The following is a 24,313-nucleotide window of genomic DNA, read 5'->3' as shown; positions in this document are numbered from 1 at the left end:
TGCAACAAAGAAAGGTGACAGAAACAGCTTCAGAAGGTTTAAGGTCTCTGCTCTCCTCTGCCTTTATTTACCAGTTAAATGAACATGTGCAAATATGTGCTAAAGTCCTTTGGGGCGATCAGCTGATGGTGTGGACAGGTGGAGTCAGAGGAGCAGGGACAGGGCATAGGAGGCGGGTCCCTTTTATAGGCGGGTGGATGCGCTGGGCCCTAGTGCATTTGGATCAGCAAAACACAATATACTTATAATAAAACAATATAACAGTTCATTCATTTTCGCTGGAGGACGTGTCTGGGGTGAGGGAAGTCTGGGAGTCCCTGCTTAGACTGCTGCCCCCGCGACCCGGCCCCGGATAAGCAGAAGAAAATGGATGGATGGATGGATTCATTTTCTGTTTGTATGTTCACATCAGTTGGTGACAGTGGTAAAAATCTGTTTGTAAGCTGTATTTTGGGAGATGTAACTATATTAGCATTGTCTTTTATCACTTGTTGTGTTGGCTTAGCACTTTTGTCTTTACAAAGTTTTGGAAAAGACACCGTATCACTCAGGTTTAAGTTGAAAGTAGCAGTTTTTTCACCCTCTTCTCTGAAAGTAACTATGGGCTGCTTACAACAGGAAGTCACAGGCAGCGTCCTGTGAAGTCCTTTTCAGATTCTAAAACAAATATCCATGTGTATAATTCATTAATTTGATGTTGATATTTTTGACAGTGTTCACAGGAAAAAAAAAAAAAAACTTAAAAAAACAACAACTTTGATTTCTTTCCCCGGACATGTTGCTGGCTCGTCAGAAAACTTGTTAAAAAGAAAATCATAACTAGACAGATTTTCCAGCACCAGAAGAGGTAAAATGATTAAAAAGTAAAGGAAAGAAGGAAGCAGCAGCAGCATGCAAGGTTTACTTCTGCACTCTTCAAAAGCAGAAAGCGGCACAGGCTGAACCTTTGGGGTCAGCAGCTCTTTTAATAACAATAAAAATTCAGGATATTATGTTGTTGCTGCCTTTGTAACCACAGGATCCATAGGAAAAGAAGACTGAAATCTGACCTAATTCAATGATCTTTTGCTACATTTTGTTTCTTAATTAACAGCAATCTTTGTGATTTCAAATTCAGATTTCAGATTTGATTTTAATTCATCTTGCAGCCCTAATGTTCACCTCAAACAGTATAATCTTTCAAATGGTTAATGATGAAATATGCCAATTAGTGTGTTGACTTAGTGGGGGATGGCATTCACACAAATGCTCGAGTACAGTGGAGGAGCTGGAGGCCTGGAGTTCAGAATGACTAGCAGACGCACACATGTTCTGCATTAGCACCGTCACAGAAACACATGTGCAGAACAGACAGAGCCCAGAGAGTGACAGTGACACAACAGTGGAGATAATGACACAGGGAAAATGGCTTTATGGGAGTTCTCAAGCTGCTTTAGTGAAAATCTGCATTATAATTATCGTACTTGAGCAAACACAGACTTTATACATTTGTTTAACATTAGCATTAGCATATTTGTATAGTATCATTAACACACACATGATCCATAGACTGTATAAAGACGTGGACTAAGTGAGTGTGACGTCACCCACAGCGTTCAGCTCCAGTCAAATGAAGCTCGTTGAGGCAGTTATAGCGGCGAATTTGGAGCCACGTTCCATATTTGGAATTTCGACCACGAGTATCAGAAGGCGCCCGATTTGTCTGTTATTAATGTTCATCTTTTAAAAATAAAAACACCAGGATCATGTAGAGCGGGTTAATACAAACATTTAAGACCAAAATGACGAGTCTGACAGCAGCAGTTACAGAGAGAGGAGACAGTTTTCTAATGTAAAGTGAAGTGGAGCCAGAGTCGATGGAGTCAGAAGTGCACCCACGATCACTTCCTATTTGGAACATGGCCGCTAGCAGGTTAGCTATGTCCATTTATATATACAGTATGTGATATAATCCTAGTTTAGTCATGTACTGTCATATAACCAAAATGGGTGACTGAAATAAATATAAAATGAAACAAACTGGATGCATTAGGACAGTGTGGGAAAGAGGTGGGTTAAGTGTCTTGCTCAAGGACACAACGACAGCATTCATTTTTGGGAGTTAGATTCAAACCGCCAACCTTCAGATCAGTGGACAAACACACAACCAACTGAGCCAATGTCGCCCCAGTGGTACTTAAAATACTTTGAGATGCCCTAACTTTTCTACCTGCTTATCCCTGTTATAGATTTGCCTGGAATGTTCCACAGTATGGCATTGCATTTTTCTATCGTCATTGAGACAAGAAGATGACAACACCAGGCCAGAATGTAAGAATACATGTCTATTAAGGATTTCATTTCCATAGCAATAAAAAAAACGCCTGTAATCAAACACATGCAACCATATGTTCCAGGCAAGGCAACAGCATCTCAATGGAGACAGGAGAAAGTTACATAGTGTGCCTTTAAAATACTTAAAGGTCTTAAATTACACAAAATGTACCTTTTTGAGCTTTTAGCCATGTTATTAAGCTGTTACCACAACACAAACATACCTGGAGTTTTGCTTTGTTTGATTCACACATGTTTGAATAACACTTTATTATCAGTCTGTCTACATCTCCAAAGCTCAAAATGCTCTGTTCCACCTTGTGATGTCATGAAGTGGTAGTTTTCAAGTTAACAGCTCCTTTTACCTTTAGTTCAGTAGAGATTAGCAATTCCAGAGCTGATATTATCCAAATGATTCTAGTGAAGGTGTGTGGAGTTTGAAAACACAGTGGAGCACTTCCTGTATTACCACATGATGACATCACAGGGTGGAACAGAGTGTTTTCTGTTTGAGAGAAGAACTCATCCTAAACATGCAGGGTTTGTGTGTTAAACATGTGTGAATGAAACAAAACACGACTCCAAGTCTGTTTGTGATGAGGAAACAACATTAGAACAGACCAGAAAACAGTGTAACACGAGCCCTTTAAATACTTAAGAGTTTGTTCCATTTGTTCAGTTTGTTCATTCTGCCCTAACAAACACACATTTGGATAATATCATGTGAATGTTTTGTTAAGCCGGGCTCGCCAAAACAAATCCCCCTCAAAATCTCACTGACCTTGATATATCTGAAAAATCGTGTTTTTCGGAAAATGCCAGTGTGCGTGGATGCGTGGTTTATTTCCTGTGTTAATAGTATCAGAACGAGGTCGGCAGCGTGGAGTGAGGCATGAGTCACACCGGCTGGGTTGTTTTAAAAATAAATTTGTGAATTAAGCCTGGAGTAAAGAGTGTAAAAGCTGGTCAGCTGCCAGCGTCTTAGCCAGGCTGATCTGGAGCGGGCAAATGGAGGACATGGCTTTACCGCCCACCTCCACGGGACCTAAGGCCGTGGAGTTTGGGGTTCAAGTGAAAGGATCAGTCAACTGTTTGTTTCTATGGAGATGTTACTGCTTTGCCTTGAATGCCCCATAATGAGGCATTAAACGTTCCATGTTCCATTTGATCAATTATAGGTGTTTTTATTTATTTAAAGTACCTGAAAGGTCCTATATTACACCAAACTGACTCTTGTGAGCTTTAAGTCACGTTTTAATGTGGTTTCCTCCTCAAAAACAGACCTGGAGTTGTGTTTTTTGCACTTTATTATTAGTCTGTCTACATCTCGAAAGCTCAAAATCCTCTGTTCCACCTTGTGATGTCATGAAGTGGTAGTTTTCTAGTTAACAGCTCCTTTTACCTTTAGTTCAGTAGAGATTGTCAATTCCAGAGCTGAAATTATCAAAATGATTCTATTGAAGGTGTGTGAAGTTTAAAAACACAGTGAAGCACTTCCTGTATTACCACATGATGACATCACAGGGTGGAACTGAGTGTTTTCTGTTTGAGAGGGTATGCAGGGTTTGTGTGTTAAACATGTGTGAATGAAACAAAACACAACTCCAGGTCTGTTTGTGACGAGGAAACAACATTAGAACAGATCAGAAAAGAGCGGCGTCTCCTCTCTACAGATCTGACTTGTAACTTGGACCTCACCCGCTTGTCTCCATGGAAATAGACACATTTAATGGCATAATGTAGAAGACTCCAGGCCATCCTTAAAGCCAAAGTTAAATCCGTCAACTGGACAAAACGTTGTAGGAGTGAAGATGTTTCTCTGCTCATCCAAGCCGCTTCTTCAGTTCTGGCCTAGGCCAAGCGATAACATCTCCATGGAGACAAGCAGGTGGCAGCCCCTCCACCAGACATGTTGCGCAGTGCAGCTTTAAAATTTGAACTTTTGGAAAACGCACACCGCCCTCGTCACTGTGTACTTTCTCATTAGCAGCTGCAGAGGGCCGCCCTGTCCGCACAACACAGAATAAATAAATACACGTTTCCAGAGATTTCCACTGGCCTGGTGGACAAAAACAAGTCAAAGCGCACAAATAAATAACTCTCGTGTAACCCAAATAACATAATTGCTTAGATCCCGCTCCCTGTGTACTCTTCCTCTTCCTGAACACGGGAACCAACCAGAAGACCTCCCAGAACACCCCCCCAGTTCCTCCATTATAAAACCAAAGCACACACCGTACGACCAAGTCAACTCAAACTTGTTTTTTTTTTTCTACACAAGAAGGTAAGGCGGTCTGTTTTTCCCAACAGCACCTCCTATTTTATGTCAAGCACCACAACACTCCAAGTTTAATGATCCCAATTGGGAGTTTGGATTATGGGAAGCAAGCGAAAAACATACACAAAAAAATACATCAGCGAGGGATTTAAAGTGAGCTTCAAAGAGGCGCAGTAGGCAGTCCAAATACAGCAACCCCAAAGTTTGTAAATGACGTGATAATTGGCAGAAAGGGTAAAGTATGTCTGGAATTATGTAATGTAATGGATGTATAAGTGGTTTATAAAGCTAATATAGGCCCACTCCACTCTTTTACCTCCAACCAGGCTACTACACTATGGTTTGCATGGGCGTTTTTGGACTTTTAGCTTCAAGTTGGTTTCCCTGCTCACTCAGTCAAGTTGAAGACCCAAGAACACGGCATGCTGGGTATTAAAACAGTCACGAGAGTTTTCTGATTCAGTTTCCTGATCAGCCCAGTTTCTTTTACAGTCCGTTTGAATCTCGAAGCATCTGGAATCGGACCGTAGAGCGTGAAATGCCACTGTCTAAACATGTCTGTGTCTCTCAAATGGGGAAGATGGCTCCTCTTGTAATTCTCGTAATATTCAAAGCAAAATACCCAACTTAAAAATAACAGTTTGGTGCTTTGCTTGTTAATTCTGCAAAAATCCATGCATTTCTCAGTCCTGTTATTTTTTTCCCCAAGAAAAAATAAATAAAACGTAAGCCGCTATATTTGTTTTAACACAAATGGACTCTGCTTTTCTCTGATTGTCTGTGTAATCCTGCAGTCATCCAGGTCTGATCCATATTAAAATCCGTAGCGAAACTACAACTTTTTGTCCACTTGACAGATACTTTTGGCTTTACTTCTCTCTGATTGGTTCCTCCTGTCAATCATGGCCAGTTGTAATAAGAGAATCAGGATCAGTTGAGATATATAACAGTTTGGCGCTTTGCATGTTGATTCTGCAGAAATCCACGCAGTTTCTTAGTCCTGTTATTATTCCCCCTTTTTTTTTAAACTCATAAGTCGCCATAGTTGTTTTTACATGAATGAACCATGATTTTCTTGTGGTTTTGGCGGGTCGGGTGAGATACTGAGTGTGCTTACTGTAGTCCAATGACACATCAATGAAACCAACAGAAGGTAGACATCTTGGGGAGTTTTTTCTTTTTTTTGTTTTTAATCTACAAACCATTGCATCCTGCCCTCATTGTGCAGTGTCTTCATTTGTCAAAGGCTTTACATTTGCGTCCGTGCTATCTCATAGAGCTCTATTTATCCAGGCTTGGGACCAGCTTTAAAAGTAATATGACACCTTGTGGATAGACTGAAACGGGGGAGAGCCCAATGAGAAGCAAAATAACCAAAAGCTTTCTTCCATTTCAGTTCTAGTGCGGACAGTTTTAGACGTAGACAGTCATGAGATCTTGGATTAAAAGTTTCTGTATCAAAGTTCAACAAACACGTGAGATGTCGAGTCAGTGTATCGTTGTAGTCCCTTTTAAATACATTTTATGCAGTGATGTTTTTCTGATAGCGACGGCCAACGTATTTTCCCATCGAGTGTTGAGTGATGGGTTTTAAATTCATCACCTGTCATGAAACCAAGGGCTGAGTGTCTCAATTCGACGGTTGCACACTTTGTCGGCTGCATTTGAAGGGCACTTGCATTACTTCCGGCGCGGCAATTCCTGTCCCATTTCATGCACCCCACAAATGCCGCCGACAAATGTGCCTTGCGTTTCGAGCGTTTCCATGAACATAAGCCGTGAGCATCCTTCATCGGCCGGTTACTTCCAACGGTACTTTGAAATGTGCGACCGTCAAAATGAGACACGGCCTGGGTCTAAAGGTTTCGAAGCACATTCTTGAGGCTTGTTACATCTCAGTCTTAAGTGCAAAAAGGCAAGTGACCTTTCACCCCAACCTTTGTTTAACCTATGGCTGAACCCACACCTCCACAGCTCCCCCACTGCGACTCCCCGAAGCCTCCGTTTTCACTGGTAAACAGACCTCCTCTGAGCCGCTAGCTGGGACCAGGCCAGATAAACCAGGAGGAGGCAGAGGGAGGGAGGGGCAAGACCTCAGCACATGACCCCAAAATCCTACACCAACACCGAGCTACTGCGTTGGACTTACATACCTCAACGCTGTGTGAGATACAGGGGTAGAGACACGGAGATGCTCCCCCAGTCTGCACGGAGGAAATGAAAAGTGATTTTACCAATGTTTGTTCAAGCTGAAGAGTTTAAGGAGCTCGCTAATCACTAACATCTCGATTTTGACACGTTCCCACGGGTAATACAATTGAAACGAGGATGAAAATGCAGTAATATCACACTTAAATCATAATCAGTGACGGGAAAAGGATTCATAAAAATGTGTGAGCAATGGAAAATGTTTATTGTGCCAAGACAAAACAGAATAGGACTGAAATGCACAAACAAGGATTCTCCAGTGCTACAAAAGGCGAGATTTTTATTTGCAACTACGACACCCCGATTAGAAATGGTAATACCAAATTGTAGCTTCTTTATAGAAATAGATAGATGAAATATTAACAGAAATGGTGACAACTGGCATTAGAAAAATCATTGAAAGAACTGAATGTGAACACAAAAAAAAAACGTGTGAATCCTGTAACATTCCTGAACACACCTGGCCAAATGTAAAGTGAGGTAAACACTAGCTTTCGTCCACTGATCCAAAGGTTGAAGATTTAAATCCCGCCATCGTCATAAATATCATTGGTTGAGTGATCAGATCCAGTGACCCACAGATGTTCGCTGTCATTTGCCGTGTCCCAGTTCAACGGCTGCACCCTTCAAAGGGCCCGGCCAACGAAGGGTGCGCCTCCGTGGACCACAAAGGCTATGTCAAAATGGGACAGGCCTACTCCACAGAGCGTACGTCAACCACTGTCTGTGCGCTTATGTTGCGTTGGCTAGCAAGTGTGATAGCTGCTTTCTATTCAAATTTTAACAGTTTCATGTAGCACTGTTGTAGGTGAGGTAAACCAATATGTACATTTAAAAGTGTATTCCGTAGCGGCCGCGGACTCCATTTTCTCCTGTAGAAGAAGTGACGCACGGTGCATGATGGGATATAAAAGGCATCGAAGTCTGCGCTGATGCACGCTTCATTCACGGTCGATCTCCATGGAAACGCAGGGCACATTTGTTGGCCGCATTTGTGGGCTACATGAAATGGGAGTGACGAAAGTGACGACGCGCCGGAAGTGACGAAAGCGCCCTTTAAATATAGCCAATAATGTGTGCAGCCGTCAAATTGGGACACGGCAATTGTGTCTTTGGGCAAGACACTTAACCCACCGGACCCCCCCAGTGTCTGTGTACACCGGTGTATGGATCTGTGTGTGAATGGGTAAGTGGCTCTTTGGTGTAAAGTGTTTTCAGTGCCTTGAAGGTAGAAAAGCGTTGCAGTATAAAATGTGCCAGTTTACCATTTACCATAATGAAAATCCCGTTCAAACGAGGGTTGAGTCCACACTCTACACTGGTCCTCATGAATATGTATGTATATGTATGTGTATGTATGCTCCCCACACCATCACATCAGGCCTGACGTGTTATCACAGAGAGGGGGCACATCCGAGGCAGGTAATTGTTTCCATGCACATCCATAGGGTTTGCATTACACACGCTTTGCAAAATAAATGTTTTCAGGAACATGTGAACGAGCACCAAAAACACAGACGAGGTTTACACTGAGTCTAATGTTCTGGGAAGCAGTTTTCTGATTCTGTAAATGCACAGGGCAAAAAACTGATCATGCTGGTTTCTTATATTGACCTAACACAATTTTTTATCTTTTCTTTTTTTAATATAACTTTTAATTTTTTATTCATTAACTTACCACAACAAAAATGCCATATTTATTCCTGTCAATTAGGCCATAGCGGCTTGTCAAAGTCTGATCTTCCTGTGACCTCTGGGAATACCAGGTGACACAGTGGGACGCCAGTGGCAAAAATACTGTTGTTGTGTCTTAGGCAAGACACTTCACCCACATTGCCTAGTATGAAATCAAATATTTAAAGGGCCCATGTTACACTGTTTTCTGATCTGTTCTAATGTTGTTTCCTCGTCACAAACAGACCTCGAGTTGTGTTTTGTGTTTTGTTTCATTCACACATGTTTAACACACAAACCTTGCATGTTTAGGCTGAGTTTATCTCTCTCAACAGAAAACACTCCGTTCCACCTTGTGATGTCATCATGTGGTAATACAGGAAGTGCTCCACTGTGTTTTTAAACTCCATACACCTTCACTAGAATCATTTGGATGATTTCAGCTCTGGAATTGCCAATCTACTGAACTATAGATCAAATGTAGTTATTAGCTTGAAAACTACCATTTCATGACATCACAAGGTGGAACAGAGCATTTTGAGCTTTGGAGATGTGACAGACTAATAATAAAGTGTTACTCAAACATGTGTGAATGAAACAAAACGCAACTGCAGGTCTGATTTTGAGGAGGTAACAGAATTAGAACATACGATTTGAAACTATTTTATCTAAATTTGATTAAAACTTTGCATAGTGACATTCTCCAGGTTAAATTCCATTTGTGCACAGTGTAAGTGAGTATGTAAGTGTGTATGCTAAGCCCTGTTGCAGATGTGTAATATTTTATGATAGCAATTATACCCTCTTTTCATCTACATTTCTGTTTCGTTCCCATTATGAGCCGTAGACAGTCTCACAGTTCAACCCCTGAGTGCCACGCTGACGTCTTGGTATTGCCTTTATAATATTATCAGGCACAAAGTCAACTTAAAGCTTCCAGCCGCCTGCAGAACCTCCATGTAATGCTACTCTTCACATCAGCGTGAATTTCCTGTCTCAGCCTCTGCGCCTATAGAAACCAGGCCTATTTTACACCCATTAAAGCGCTCGGGACCTGAACAAGACGTGGGTTTTCTGTGACTCGTGGCACTGTTCATTCTACGCGCTCCACGTTCAGAGATGCTATCAGCTCGCTAATACGACTTAACCAGTTTTCAGGTCGTAAAGGTGCCTTATGTAATGTGCAGGTTGAAGGTTCACACCCACTCGTCTCTGTGGAGATGTTATTACTTTTCCTGCAAATGTTTCACAGTATGGCATTAAACTACTTACATGGGATCAAGTAGGTGACATGAAGGCCAAGTTATAAGTCAGATCTGTGGAGAGGGGATCAGGAATCTATGTTTTTAACAATAAAACACCTGTAATTAAACAAATGCCAGACAGAGCTTATGGGTTAATTTGTAACAGTTCTTTGCAAACATTTATCAGCATATTTCAATTATTCTTATATCAATACTGGTATCGGCAAAAGCTTCAATATCGCACATTTTCTTTCAGGTATTGGTGTTGGTGAGTACTCAGACCAAATCAGTGATACGACACCACTCTGTATTTAGGGTTCCGTAGATGAAGCACTGCAGCTGTTCACATCTGCAGCTAATGCTAATGCTAATGCTAATGCCCAGAGCAGGTTAAATTCGGTGACCAGATTTTCAAACTTAACTAAAACTGCAAAAAGTGCGTAACGTTGTTGTGTTTGTAATCTGAGGGATTCTCTTAGTGCATTTTTTGTCTTAGGATCATTTTCAAGCACAGTTTTCTGTATGTTAGCTAAACAAATGATAATATATCCCCTTCAGTGCTAACATGGCAACAGGGTTAACATCACAACAGTGCTAACTTATCCACAGAGCTAACAACACAACAGCACTAGCACCACAACAGTGCTAAAACGGCAACAGCGCTAACACCACAGCAACAATAACACCACAACAGCAACAACAGCACAACAACACTAATACCTCAACAGCACGCCCTACGACAACAGTGCTAACACAACAACAGTGCTAACAAGGCTAACACCGCAACAGAGCTAACATGACAACAGCCCTAACACCACTGCAACAATAATACCACAACAACGCTAATATGACAACAGCCCTTACACCACAACAGTGCTCACAACACAACAGTGCTAACACCACAGCAACGATAACACCACAACAGCGACAACACCGCAACAACACTAATACCTCAACAACATGCCCTACGACAATAACGCCAACACAACAAAAGTGCTAACATGACAACAGAGCTCACACCACACCAGCGCTAACACATACTTTCTTTCCTCTGAAATAATCCAAGTGCTCTGAGGACGAGGTCTTTTTGCTCTGTGGAACAAGGGTAAACAAGGAGAAAAGTGAAAGAGCTTAAATCAGCTCAGCTCATCACCAGGACCATTATCCATGTGACTCTGGCACTTCAGTCTCAAAATCTCATTTATTTTTGTAGATCTTTAGTGAGAGCCTTTTACTAGAGTTATTTTTGCTCATGTACTCTTGTATTCCAGTGAAGGTGTATGGAGTTTAAAAACACCGTAGAGCACTTCCTGTATTACCACATGATGACATCACAGGGTGGAACAGAGTGTTTTCTGTTTGAGATAAGAACTCAGTGTAAATATGCAGGGTCTGTGTTAAACATGTGTGAATGAAACAAAACACAACTCCAGGTCTGTTTGTGATGAGCAAACATTATTATTACATCGATCAGAAAATATAGTAATTCAGACCCTTTAAGTGGTATTAAAACAGTAAAATGTATCTGTCTCTAGGTTTTATGTGTATCATATCTCCAGCCTCATGCCTCCACCTTCTCTTTAGTGGTGAACCTCCAGCTAAAAGCTTTTTAAATGATTGGAGCCATAAAAGATGGAGGCGTCTCAGTCTATGATGTAACTTACATACTGTTACATGCACTTAGTATACTCTATCCCCCTGTCCCATAATAACACACACAGAACACACAACACACATATGACACACTCACACACCACAAGCACATGCAACACTCACACACCACACGCACATGCCACGCTCAGACAAAACACACATGCCACGCTCAGACACGACACACATAGGCCACACTCACACATGCCTCACTCACACAACACATGCACGACTCACTCACATACATGCCACACTCACACACAGGACTCACACATTCACACACAACACACACATGCCACACACACAACACACACATGCTACACTCACAACACACACATGCCTCACTCACATGCAACACGCACATGCCATGCTCAGACATGACACACATAGGCCACGCTCACACATGACACACACGACACATGCCTCACTCACATACAACACACACATCACACTCACACACAGGACTCACTCACACACAACACACATAACTCACACACAACACACACGCGCCACACTCACACACGCCACACACAACACACACATGCCACACTCATACACAACACACACGCGCCACACTCACACAGAACACACACATGACTCACACATATGACTCACACACACTCACTCTCACACACAAATGGAAGGAGAAGACGCCCTGGACACACACAGGACTCACTCACACACAACACACATAACTCACACACAACACACACATGCCACACTCACACACGCCACACACAACACACACATGCCACACTCATACACAACACACACGCGCCACACTCACACAGAACACACACATGACTCACACATATGACTCACACACACTCACTCTCACACACAAATGGAAGGAGAAGACGCCCTGGACACACAGCCCGAGTGTCTCCTCTGACATTATCTTCCACGGTGTTTTTAAATGTTAGCTAAGACACGGTGGCGAGCCCTTGTCTGTCCAAGACATTTTAATTTGATTTATCTTTATTTAAACAGGAGACCTGATGACAGCACTTAGACTCTTTTTCATGGGTGACGTGTCTTGTCAAAATACAATACAAACAAAAAAACTTTTTTTTTTTTTTTTTGTTAAATCTGGTTTGAGCCCTTTGTTGAGTTGTTCTTACACATGATTATGTTTTGTTGTCATCTTCTTATTGTTGTTGTCATGTTGTCATCTTCTTATTGTTGGTGTTGTTGTGTAGTTGTTGTCATCTTGTTGACTTGTCATTTTGTTACTGTTATCTTCTTGTCATCTTGTTTTGTTGGTATGTAGTCGTCGTCGTGCTGTTGCCATCTTGTTCTTGTCATCTTGTTGCTGTCTTCTTGTTGTTGTCATCTTCTTTTTGCTGTTGTTGTGTCGTCTTCTTTTTATTGTTGCCGTCTTCTCGTCGTTGTCGTCTTTCTTGTCTTGTTGTTTTTGTTGTCATCTTGTTGTTTTGTTGTTGTTGCTGCTTATTTTGGATTTGTATTACATGAGTTGTATGGATGTGATCTGTGGGTGGTGTGTGATGAGTGGGAAGCCCGAGCTCTTTGGGTTTGTGAATAATAAACAAATATATATATAAAAAAAACTACACAAGTCCATATAAAACATTAAAACCAGGAGCAGGTGCGTAAAATGTTTGTTAACACATTATTAAACTTTAATTTAACTTAATTTTACTTTAACTTAAATTGTGGCACCAAAGTCTCTAGTTTTGCTTGTTCTTGAAATATATAACATTTTTGTGAAGCAAAACAGCCAAAAGCCCTTTTTGTTTCAGTTCTGAAGCGGACAGTTCGTAGCCTTATAAGTTCATGTGATCTGGTTTTAAAAGTTCCCATATCAATGATTAATCGACGGCCAAACTTACTTTTCCACAGAGAACACAGCGATGAGTTTCAAATCAATCACCTGAAATGAAACGAAGGGCCGAGTGAAAGATCCAACGGTTTCAAAGCCGAGGAGAAAACGGGCCGCAGAAGAGCAGTGAGGCCAAGAGCTATAAAACATGTATTTGTGTGTGATAGCGTAGAACAAGGACGCTAACGCAAACGCTACTCAGGAGAGCGTGTGCGGCTAAAGATAGAAACACAAACACACGTTCTGAATGACTCATCCCTCTTAGACTTGTACTATTGATCCAATTTCTCAAACAAAACTTGCAAGCTGCTCACAATAAAAGACAATGTAAGGTTTGGACGGCTGCGTTTCACAAAGGATAGAAGAATGACATTTGAAGAAGGGATTGTAGTGCGGAGAAGTGAGTGTTTTTATGAATGAGCACGTTTCCGAGACGGGGTTTTAGAAGGTAAAGTAATAATAGAAGAGCTTTTCCTCAGTGTTATGTGCACTACAATGAGTCAAAAGAGTTTCAGGGATATACTTGCTTGTAGTAGTTTCCAAGTATTTGAACATTTGAGCCAAGAGAGATAACCGTTTATTTATTTATTTTTTTTATTGTTAGCCGTCCAAAGGAGCAAGTGGGATTCTAGAGCTGGAGATTATGGTGAGCTTTGGTCAAATCATCAGATCGTAATTCAATATTTTTTTTATTAAATCTAGCTCTAGGCTCATACACTTATCTCCCCACACGCTTCATCTATTTGTTTGTCTTTGTAAAGCTCTGAGTGAGTGGCAGCTGGATTTAACCAATCAGAGTGAAGCGTGAATTTTGATCAAAAGCAGACGACTTTATTTACCTCCTAAGGGCATTAGAATGATTAAATGATATCGTCCAGCCCGAGCTGTAGCACATGACTAACATTACACAAACAGGCAGAATGCAGCAGAGAGAGTGCATTTATATGACTGAAAAGGATTTTAAGTTGCTTTTGTTTTATTTGTAGCAGAGTCAAGACTGGTGTACTATTAGATTAGGTGTTAAAGGTCCTATATTCGCCTATTTAGGGTTATTTTTAGTTCGTAACCCCAGCGACAAATGAGGGACCACTGTAATACATAAAATTAACTCTTGTGTGGTTTAAGTCATGTTATAATGTTGTTACCTCCTCATAAACATACCCAGAGTTGTGTTTTGTTTCATTCACACATGTTTGAGTAACTCTGTATTATTAGTCTGTCTACATCTCCAAAGCTCAAAATGCTCTGTTCCACCTTGTGATGTCATGAAGTGGTAGTTTTCATGTTTTAACAGCTCCTTTTACCTTTAGTTCAGTAGAGGTTGGCAATTCCTGAGCTGAAATGATCCAAATGATTATAGTGAAGGTGTATGGAGTTTAAAAACACAGTGGAGCACTTCCTGTATTACCACATGATGACATCATAAGGTGAAACGGTTTTCTGTTTGAGAGAAGAACTCAGGCTAAAAATGCAGGGTTTGCAAGTTTAACATGTGTGAATGAAACAAAACACAACTCCAGGTCTATTTGTGATGAGGAAACATTAGAACAGATCAGAAAACAGTGTAATACGGGCCCTTTAAATGCTGTGGGAAAACGTGGTTGCAGTTTTTGTTCATTTTTTTCCCCATTTTTCAGTCTGTTTCTTGTAACTTTCTGCCCGATGCCATTATGAGCCTTTCGTCCCTGATGTGAAGTCCAAGTGTAATCCCGGATAATGCTACCTTCTTCTGTTTATGGGGTCAGGAGCATCGTGCCCCACATAAAGCACTAATTCAATTATCACCGTTCTCAGACACATTTGACCCGGGGACTTTGTGGGTCACGTCTGTTTCCTGTCTGGACCAATCAGGGGCCTCCGTCAGCCCAGCGACAGCCTGCTACACACACTCTCATGTTACAGGCCCCAGTGTGGAGGCTGTGGTTTTCAAGTGACCATATGTGATGTGGGGAAACAGCATATTTGTACAGAAGTTAAAATGCAGACGGAGTACAGGTGAAAAAATATTCTAAACATAAGAAACACTGACGGAAAATTTACGCTATGGGATTTTTACTGTTCCCCAAAAAGTAATGTGGTCTACTCCATTCAGTGTAGTGAAGAGTGCAGTGAACGCTACGTTGGAGAAACTAAACAGCCACTTAAGAGGATCTATCAACACCGTCAAAAGAACAGCTCAGGACCGCAATCTGCCGTACATCTGCATCTCAAAGACACTAATCACTCCTTTGAAGATAGTGAAGTTCAGATCTGAGCCAAAGAAGTAGTTGAGAGGGGAGTTAAAGAAGCTATTATTGTTAGGAAACACAATCCTTCCTTGAACAGAAATGGGAACTTTAGACATAATCTAACCTCCATCTATAACTCCATCCTCAGACCCAAAGCAAACAAAGGAAACAAAAAAGAACAAGAAGGGCCATTAAAAGCTGAAACTGGAGACCATAGCGGTTTACAGTTTCAGTGTAGTTAGCTCTTCCCTCCAGATAGATATAAGGCAGTGTCGAGCAGTAATCTGACCAGAAGCGGGTTGGACGAGCAGCCAAACGTCTTCACTCCTACAACGCTTTGTCCAGTTGACAGATTTAAACTTAATCTTTTGCTATAAATCAGACCTGGAGGACGCCTGAGGGATTACACAGACATCTTCCCTAAAAGTCAAATTACTAGTTAAATGATTATAAATTAATCACTGCAATTAGTTCAAAAGTGCATTTCACTACATTCAGAGGCTACATGTTTGAATGGAGTCTACAGAAAGTGTCTAGGTACAAGGTAAAACACTATTATACATATTATCATAGTGTTTCCTAATGTTGTACTAACTCGTATTTTATTTATATGTATTTGTTTTGAACTGTGTACTACTTTCATTTTAAATTAGTAAGCAGTAAAAAAAATAGCACAGTCAACAGGAATAGTAACAGTACAGTATAATTATTATGATTATTACTCCAGACTATGATATTAATGCTATCTATCCTCCATGGTGACCAGTACGTGACAACACCAGGACAAGTTACAGATCAGATCTCCATAGAGGCGAGGCTGCTCTCAGTAACAAAGCATGTTTTGTAAGGTAGTTTAGTTGCAAAAGCATCTGTAATCAATTAAACACACTATAGATAAGTTTAAAGCTATACTGTGGAAAGGTGCAAGCGGTGGACCCGGACTCCAACAGAAAAGTTACATACACTTACCTCTCATGCTTTAAAGTTACTCACATTTGAGTAATTTGATTTTAACTTTAAAATCATTGGAATACAAATATCGAATTTGCATTTGAATGTAAGTTGCTTTATTTCACTCATTTTAAATAAATCCCAATAGTTTTATTTGTGCTTTTGCAGTGTATGTGCTTGTATGCAACATCATGGTAAAGCTAACAACAACTAGTGACATTAGCTGTTTGTATATAAATATGTGACCATTAGCATGCTCTGAGAGCACTCATTCACAAACTTCCTGGTTTCTGAATGATAATGACAGGACACAGTGATCTCATTTTGAGCTGTATGGTTTCTGTATTGAGCCAAAAATATACTTTCATACATGAAAAAAATCAAGCACAGCCATTTTAACATCCATCTATGAATCTGAGCCAGAACAACTTCAATTCTTATACACAATGGAAATATATACTTTAGTGTTCATTCAACCAGTGGATAAACTCAGATGTAATCTTATACCACTTTTTGAAGGTCACTCTTTTTGCAGTATTTTGACAGTTTTTAGACAAAATGTCTTTCAATTTTGCTCCAAACTCCAAAACAACCTGTACAATATTACCTTGTAGACAGTGTTATAGCTCATCTCACAGTTTGTCACTCCTCTAACATGTGTTACAGAGACACTGAGTGGAGTTCTGTGGGACAATCAGCCTCAATCAGAACCCACTTCAAAGGGTCCCGGGCCTGGCCTCTCCCCCCGAGGCCCCTGCTGCCCTCCCCACACTGCACCGATCGCCCCTATGGTTCACTTACAACACTGGATGACGCAGAAATGGGTCTGAAAGGCCTTGAAGTCGGACACCAGGCCTGTAGCCCCGCCCCCTGACCTTCCCCTCTGTCTCTGATGCTCCCTGTGCTCAGCTGATAGAGGAGTGCATTTGATCTGCCCTAAATGTGAAACGCGAGCAGCCCACATTAAAACCACAGCACTTAAATAAGCACCTATAGAGCATATGGAGAATTATTCTTATCTGTTCAGAAGGAAATAGCAGAGCAATCCATTATGTCAAAGGATGAACTGAGACAGTGCTGCTCTCTCACTCCATCAGAGAACAGGTGAACAAGGTTCAACAGGTGAACACGGTTCAACAAAGGTTCATCTGTTCTCTGTGGGACAGTGAAAACTCTCTGTATTTACATTAAACACAACAGTGACCCTGATGTTCAGTGTGTCCAGTGCATTTGTCCCATTCTTCCACAGAAACAAGAGGTGTGCCATATCATCAAAATTATATTTAAGTTCTTTAGAAAGTACCCAAGTGCACCCTGAGTGTGTTGGGAACAGCTGCTGGAGCCCCCCCGACAGAGAGCTCCAGCACCTCGTTGCTGTGGTCCTAAGGTCTGTGCTGCTTGTTGTGGCGGCAACCTCCAAATCAGGTGGTGGACACTGGAAGTAAGAGACGCCGTCAGGATGAAGGAGTCGTATCGAGCCTTCTTGGTTGGTGGGACTCTTGAGGCAGCCGAGAGGTATCGGCGGCCAAGTGTGTGGTTACAGAGGCAAAAACTCTGGGTTGGGAAAAGTTTGGGAGATCATGGAGAAGGATTATCAGTCTGCCTCAAAGAAATTCTTGCAAACCGTCCGACGCCTCAGGAAGGGAAGCAGTGTTTCTTTACAGTGTAAACTTTACAGTGTGGGTGAAGAGCGCTGACCTCGACTGGGGATGTTGTCGGATGGTGGAAGGACTTTGAGGATCTCCTCAAACCCACAGTCACATCTTCTGAGGTGAAAGCAGATCCTGAGGACTCAGAGGCAGATCCACCCGGCAGAGGAAGTATCTCCATGGAGAAGTTTAATGCCATAAAGTGACACTACTAGGATAAGTTAGAGGTCAGATCTGTGGAGACGCAATACCACTAACAGCAAGTATGGATGTTTATAAGTAACTATGATGCCACACTGTGGAACATTCCGGGTAAAGTAATAACATCTCCATGGAAACAAGAAAGTGGTGGACCCGCAACAGACAAGTTAGTGCATCTTTAACATATCAGATATATTATTTTGAAAATGTGCAAAAAATGTTGAAAAAAAAAGAGAAACTTGCAGTGTACTTCAAAAAAGGGGATGTTTCTGCACTTTCCTGTTTCATTTTAAATTTACCTTCATGCAATACAAGCACTTCAACCAACACTAGTCCAGCTGAGAAAAACATATTAATTGTTGTCATTCTCCACCCCTAGTTCACTGCAGAGGATCGTGGGTGAGGATTCTGCTCAAACAGTTCTTGAAAATGAAACTCTTCAGGGACAGAAGGAACATACAAAGTCCACACTAATGATGACCGTCCAGGAAAGAAGCGTCGACCTTTGGCACCGTGACGCCATCTTGGAGTCATGACTCATGAAAAGGTCATTTCAAAGGAGACGCTGCAGGTGAATAGGAAAAAATCTTGCATTTTGAAATATCACTTTGAAACCTCTTCTGTAATTTATTTATATGAAGGTAAAAAAAAAAAATTGCATGTTTTTCATTAGTTCATGTTTTCATATAAAAATAAGGCACCCTTACCCTAACCCTAAAATGTACCATATTCAGAACACTTGAATATCAAAAATAGATAGCGCCAAGTGTAAATTTCTTGCTCTATTTTGTCATATTAGATCCTAAAAAACGTTGGGATTCTGGATCTTATTTAGTATTTGAGTAAACTAGATGGAAATTTGCTTAAAAATTCAAATTTCACCTCAGTTTTTGGAGTTAAAACTTGAATAAATCAGACTTGGATTTAGATATCAAAAAAATCTATTTCAGCAAAATCTTGTTATGACTAAGATTGTAAAGTTTGGTGTGTGTAGGTGCTGCTTTAAGCTCTGATCCTTATGTCTCTATGGGGGAAACAGATTTTGAGAAAACGGCCTTTGAATTTACTGTGTCCCATATAACTATGGAGGTACATTGATTACATTAAATATTAAAACATCTTTCAGTGCAGAGTGCACAGTTGTGTTGTTTCCATACTAAAGCTTGTTGCTAAGAGACCAAACTGACCAAAAATAAATAAATAAATAAATACATAAAAAAATATGTTTTGCCTGAAGCGTTTCACCTTAATGAGCTATGACTTGAAACTGACTCTTGTGGGTTTTAAGCCATTTTCTAATGCTGTTCCTCCTGAAAAACAGACCTGGAGTTGTGTTTGGTTTGAGTGAGTAACACTTTTTTATTAGTCTGTTTACATCTCCAAAGCTCAAAATGCTCTGTTCCACCTTGTGATGTCATGAAGTGGTAGGTTTTAAAGTTAACAGCTCCTTTTACCTTTTGTTCAGTAGAGATTGGCAATTCCAGGGTTGAAATGATCCAAATGATTCTAGTGAAGGTGTGTGGAGTTTACAAACACAGTGGAGCACTTCCTGTATTACCACATGATGACATCACAAGGTGGAACAGAGTGTTTTCAGTTTGAGAGAAGAACTCAGCCTAAATATGCAGAGTTTGTGTGTGAAACATGTGTGAATGAAACAAAACACAACTCCAGGTCTGTTTGCGATGAGGAAACAACATTAGAACAGATCAGAAAACACCGTAACATGGGCCCTTTAAACCCTGTGCAGATTTGTAACAGATGAACCAAACTAAATATCTGCATTGAGCTGATGTTATTGGGGTATAAAAACAGCCCATTGCCATATAAAACAGTAAAAGTACACATATAAAACTTGTTACTGCTCACTACAAGCAGATCAATGTGGCGCCGCTGCTTTGTTCTGTCTAATGAATCAAACTGTGAATATTTTAAATAAAGACGTTCATGTCAGCAGGAATTATGAAACAGGAAAATAATCGAAAGCAAAACACATCAGTTTGTCAAAGTCTGTTATTGGTAGATTTCAAAGCGTACCAGAAAAGCTGTAGATTAACTAGATAGTTATATGCTCCTTTGAAATCAGCCGTATTGTGCTTGTGTCTCCATAGTTATAATCTCTGACACCTGTGGATCATTATGATAGAATTTACACATTTTAAATCGCAATACTCATCTAAAACGACTTAATAAAAGAAACAAATCCACTGACTTCCGCGTTAGAAAACTGCGGTGTCCAATGGGAGCTGACGTCGCCGTAAATGTCATCACAAAAAAGAGCCGTGAAGCTGCCGGCGCCCCCTATGGATAGCTGCACATCACACTAGTGGGCAGCGCTTTTTTTTTTTCATTTCAATCTTATGAGTATCACCGATTAAGAAAATAATACTGGAGAAGGAAGTGCGTACGTCACAGTGGGTGTGTACAGGTGAAAGTGAAAACGGGGGGTTGATCGGCAAAATGGCGTCTTAAAAATAAACTATTAAAGATTGCTGGTACTCAAACATGCACAAATCACTCGGAAAAACAACTTTGAAAGGGTCAATGAGAAGAAAACAACTAGAATATGGTGAAACGCTCTGATTTAAACATAGAAGTGGACACTTAGCAACGCTGTCCTGTTGCTAACGCTAGCGGGAGGGACCTGAGAGAAACAAGGCAGCTGATTGGTCTCTTTTTAATGTTCATAGCTTAATTATGGACACAATAGCGAAATAAAAACCCCAGGATCATGTAGAGCGGGTTAATACAAACATTTAAGACCAAAATGACGAGTCTGACAGCAGCAGTTACAGAGAGAGGGGCCACAGTTTTCTAATTCCACTCGTTTTTAAACTCCATAATAAAGAGTTACTCAAACATGTGTGAATGAAACAAAACACAACTAAAGGTCTGTTTTTGAGGAGGCAACAGCATTAAAACACGGCTTGAAGCTCACAAGAGTCCATTTCGTGTAATATAGGACATTTAAATACAAAATCTGATTACTTATTTCACGAGCAAAATAAAAACCCCAAATCAGACTTGTTTTACCATACTCTTCCTCTTCTTTTAATCTCTCAAAGTGACGTATGTGTGCAACAGGCCAAACTACCACAAACCACCTTCATTAGTGAAAATGGTTGCGTGACCTTTGACCCTAGTCTGATTTTTCTCTACGGACTTGCCTATAGTGAACCTGTGTGTTAATAGACTTCCTTTTGGAAAGTGCTTCTGACCTAAACACGTTCAAACTGAGGCCCCGAGGCTAACCGCTGTGATACATGGCTTTAGCTAACAGTGCTAGAAATATTTATGAGCGGACCAACCCGGCTGTTTTGCAGGTCAAAGGTTATGCAAAAGTGCTTTACAGTGCAATGCAATAGACACGGGCATGAGCTGAACGCCATAAGACACAATTGGGGAACTTAAAGAGCTCATAAAACACTATTTTCTGATCTATGTTCTAATGTTTCCTTATCACAAAGAGACCTGGAGTTGTATTTTGTTTCATTCACACATGTTTATCACACAAACCCTACATATTTAAGCTGACATCTTCAATCAAATAAAACAAAACGCAACGCCAAGTATGTTTTTGATGAGTTCAGAACATTATAACGTGGCTTAAACCTCACAAAAATCCATTATCCGTAATATAGGACCTTTAAGCCCGGGTTTTCACGTGTTTATTATTGGTATTCGAGTAAGATTAAACAGATAAAGTGTTGAGAAGGTGCCAAAGCCGGAAGTGAGTCATGCAAGCTGCGATGTCAAAGCAAAAGCGAAAAGCAGTGACAGAACCACCTGCAGACGTGGACCGGGTCAGTGGACAAATGGGATTTATGGAAAGCATATGCGACAAAAGTGACTTCAGAAATATAAAATTCTTCAAAACAGATCAAGTGTCGATGTAACAAACCATCTGCTGCGTCCAACTTAAGGAGTGCAGTTTCCTGTTCATAGGCGCCATTTTGAGTACTTTACAAGTTTATTTCTATAGCACGTTTAAAACATCTTCAGCTGACCAAAGTGCTTCACATAAAAGTCAACAAAACACAAATGTACATATAACACGATACACAGGAGAAAAAGATAAAGAATATAGATATGAATTGTTAATTGCTATGACAACAGCGGTATTTTTTCTCACTCTGAAACCCATGGATAAGTTGCTTTCTTCTTCAACACAACTTAGAACTTCCACAAGTTTGTATGTCCTATTTTTGACACAGAGTTAGGGCTGAGAAATATGATGAATAAGAATATGGCAAAAATGTATTGTTCCATGTGACATGTTGGGTTAGTGAGAATTCCAATGGCTAACTGCTGTTTGCTAATACTGTAAAACCATGGACTGTATAAAGAAGTGGATTAAGTGAGTGTGACGTCACCCACAGCGTTCGGCTCCAGTCAAATGAAGCTCATCGAGGCTAGAGCAGGTATAGGAGCCAATTTAGAGCAGAGTTCCATATTTGGAATTATGAGCACAGTTATCATAGCAATCAAAGAGCCAATCCGAAGCAAAGCTGTTGAAGGTAACGCCCCTTCCTGCTCGCTGCTAAACCAGCGGCACGGGCACAAATGTGGCTGACAAATGTGCCCTGTGTTTCTATGGAAATCGGAGCAGACATCCGAGAAGACTTCGTAACCTTTCATATCCCATCATGCACCGCGAGCACAGACAACGGTTGACATACACTCTGTGATGTAGGCCTGTCACTTTTTGGCCTTCGCAGTCCACGGAGAAGCACCTTTCATCAGCCGTGCCCTTTGAAGTGTGCAGCCGTTGAACTGGGACACGGCTTATGGCTCAAGCACAGACACTTTTCTTCACTTTCTAGTGGTCAGTCTCTGTCATTCTCTGAGTGAGTGACATGTCGATTCGACCAATCACAGTGAAGCAGCAGCTTGAGTTACTGATATACAATATAAGCTAATTAATGGTGTAATCTAGATTGCGAAAATGTTTTCAGACAGATTACTTTGAGACTAAATTGCTTTTTTTCTTTACTGTCTCCAAAGGCAAATTCCCACTTACAACATGAGATTTTGACTAAACAACAAGCAACATTCTCTTTCAGAAATCAGGACCTAAACCAGGATAAACAACAGGCCTTCCAAATAAAAAAGATACTTTTTTGTTTTCCCCCTTCAAGATCTTCCCAAGTTATTATCCTTATTACGACACTCGCACCACGCTTACCCATAACATTGGACCACTGCCTTTTTGACAACGTTGCAGAAATGGCAGCACCAGTCTGTCTGTGAGTTATTATCTTGTTACGTCTTATTTTAGAGTCCAAAGCATTTCTGACATTTTTCCCCCCTTCGCTTTTACGAGCCTCACAGGTTTTGGGAAATCTCATGGCCCACAGAGGAGCATTTTAGCTTTAACACATCCTGAAGTGAATTAAATGAAATGACCAATCTGGGACAAGCGTTGTACCCAAATGTGGCGTTTACCCCACACTGCATGTAAATCTGCCGTTTCACCGGGGCACTGAACGAGACGAGCCTTTGTGTTTGAGTGGGAGGCTAAAGTGATCACATATGGGAAAGGCACTAATTAAGCTAATTAGAGGTTTGGCTTTGTTTGTTTCTGAGTAAGTGTAAATTCTTGATTCATACAAACATTTTATATGGAGAATAGGGCTGTCACTACAAAAAGTCTTAATTCTTACATACTGTACATGCGCTGCAGATTGATTAGCCGACAAAAAAGGAGGCATGGCAAAAGCTCTCGAAACTGTTATGTGTCTTTATGTATCTGACCCATAGACTGTACATATAAATGGACATAGCTAACCTGCTAGCCGCCACATTCCAAATAGGAAGTGATCATGGGCGCACTTTCATCGACTCTGGCTCTAATTCACTTTATGTTGAAAAACTACGGCCCCTCTCTCTGTAACTGCTGCTGTCAGACTCCTCATTTTGGTCTTAAAATGTTTGTATTAACACACTCTACATGATCCTGATGTATTTATTTCCCTATTGTGTCCGTAAATCAAGATCTGAACATCAATAACAAACAAATCAGATGCCTTCTTTCCCCGAGGTCGCTCCTGCTAGCGGTAGCAACAGGCTTGATTGAC

This window comes from Periophthalmus magnuspinnatus, chromosome 8 (genome assembly GCF_009829125.3).
Source record: "Periophthalmus magnuspinnatus isolate fPerMag1 chromosome 8, fPerMag1.2.pri, whole genome shotgun sequence".
Taxonomy (NCBI): domain Eukaryota; kingdom Metazoa; phylum Chordata; class Actinopteri; order Gobiiformes; family Gobiidae; genus Periophthalmus; species Periophthalmus magnuspinnatus.
Note: the sequence above shows the minus strand (reverse complement) of the source record.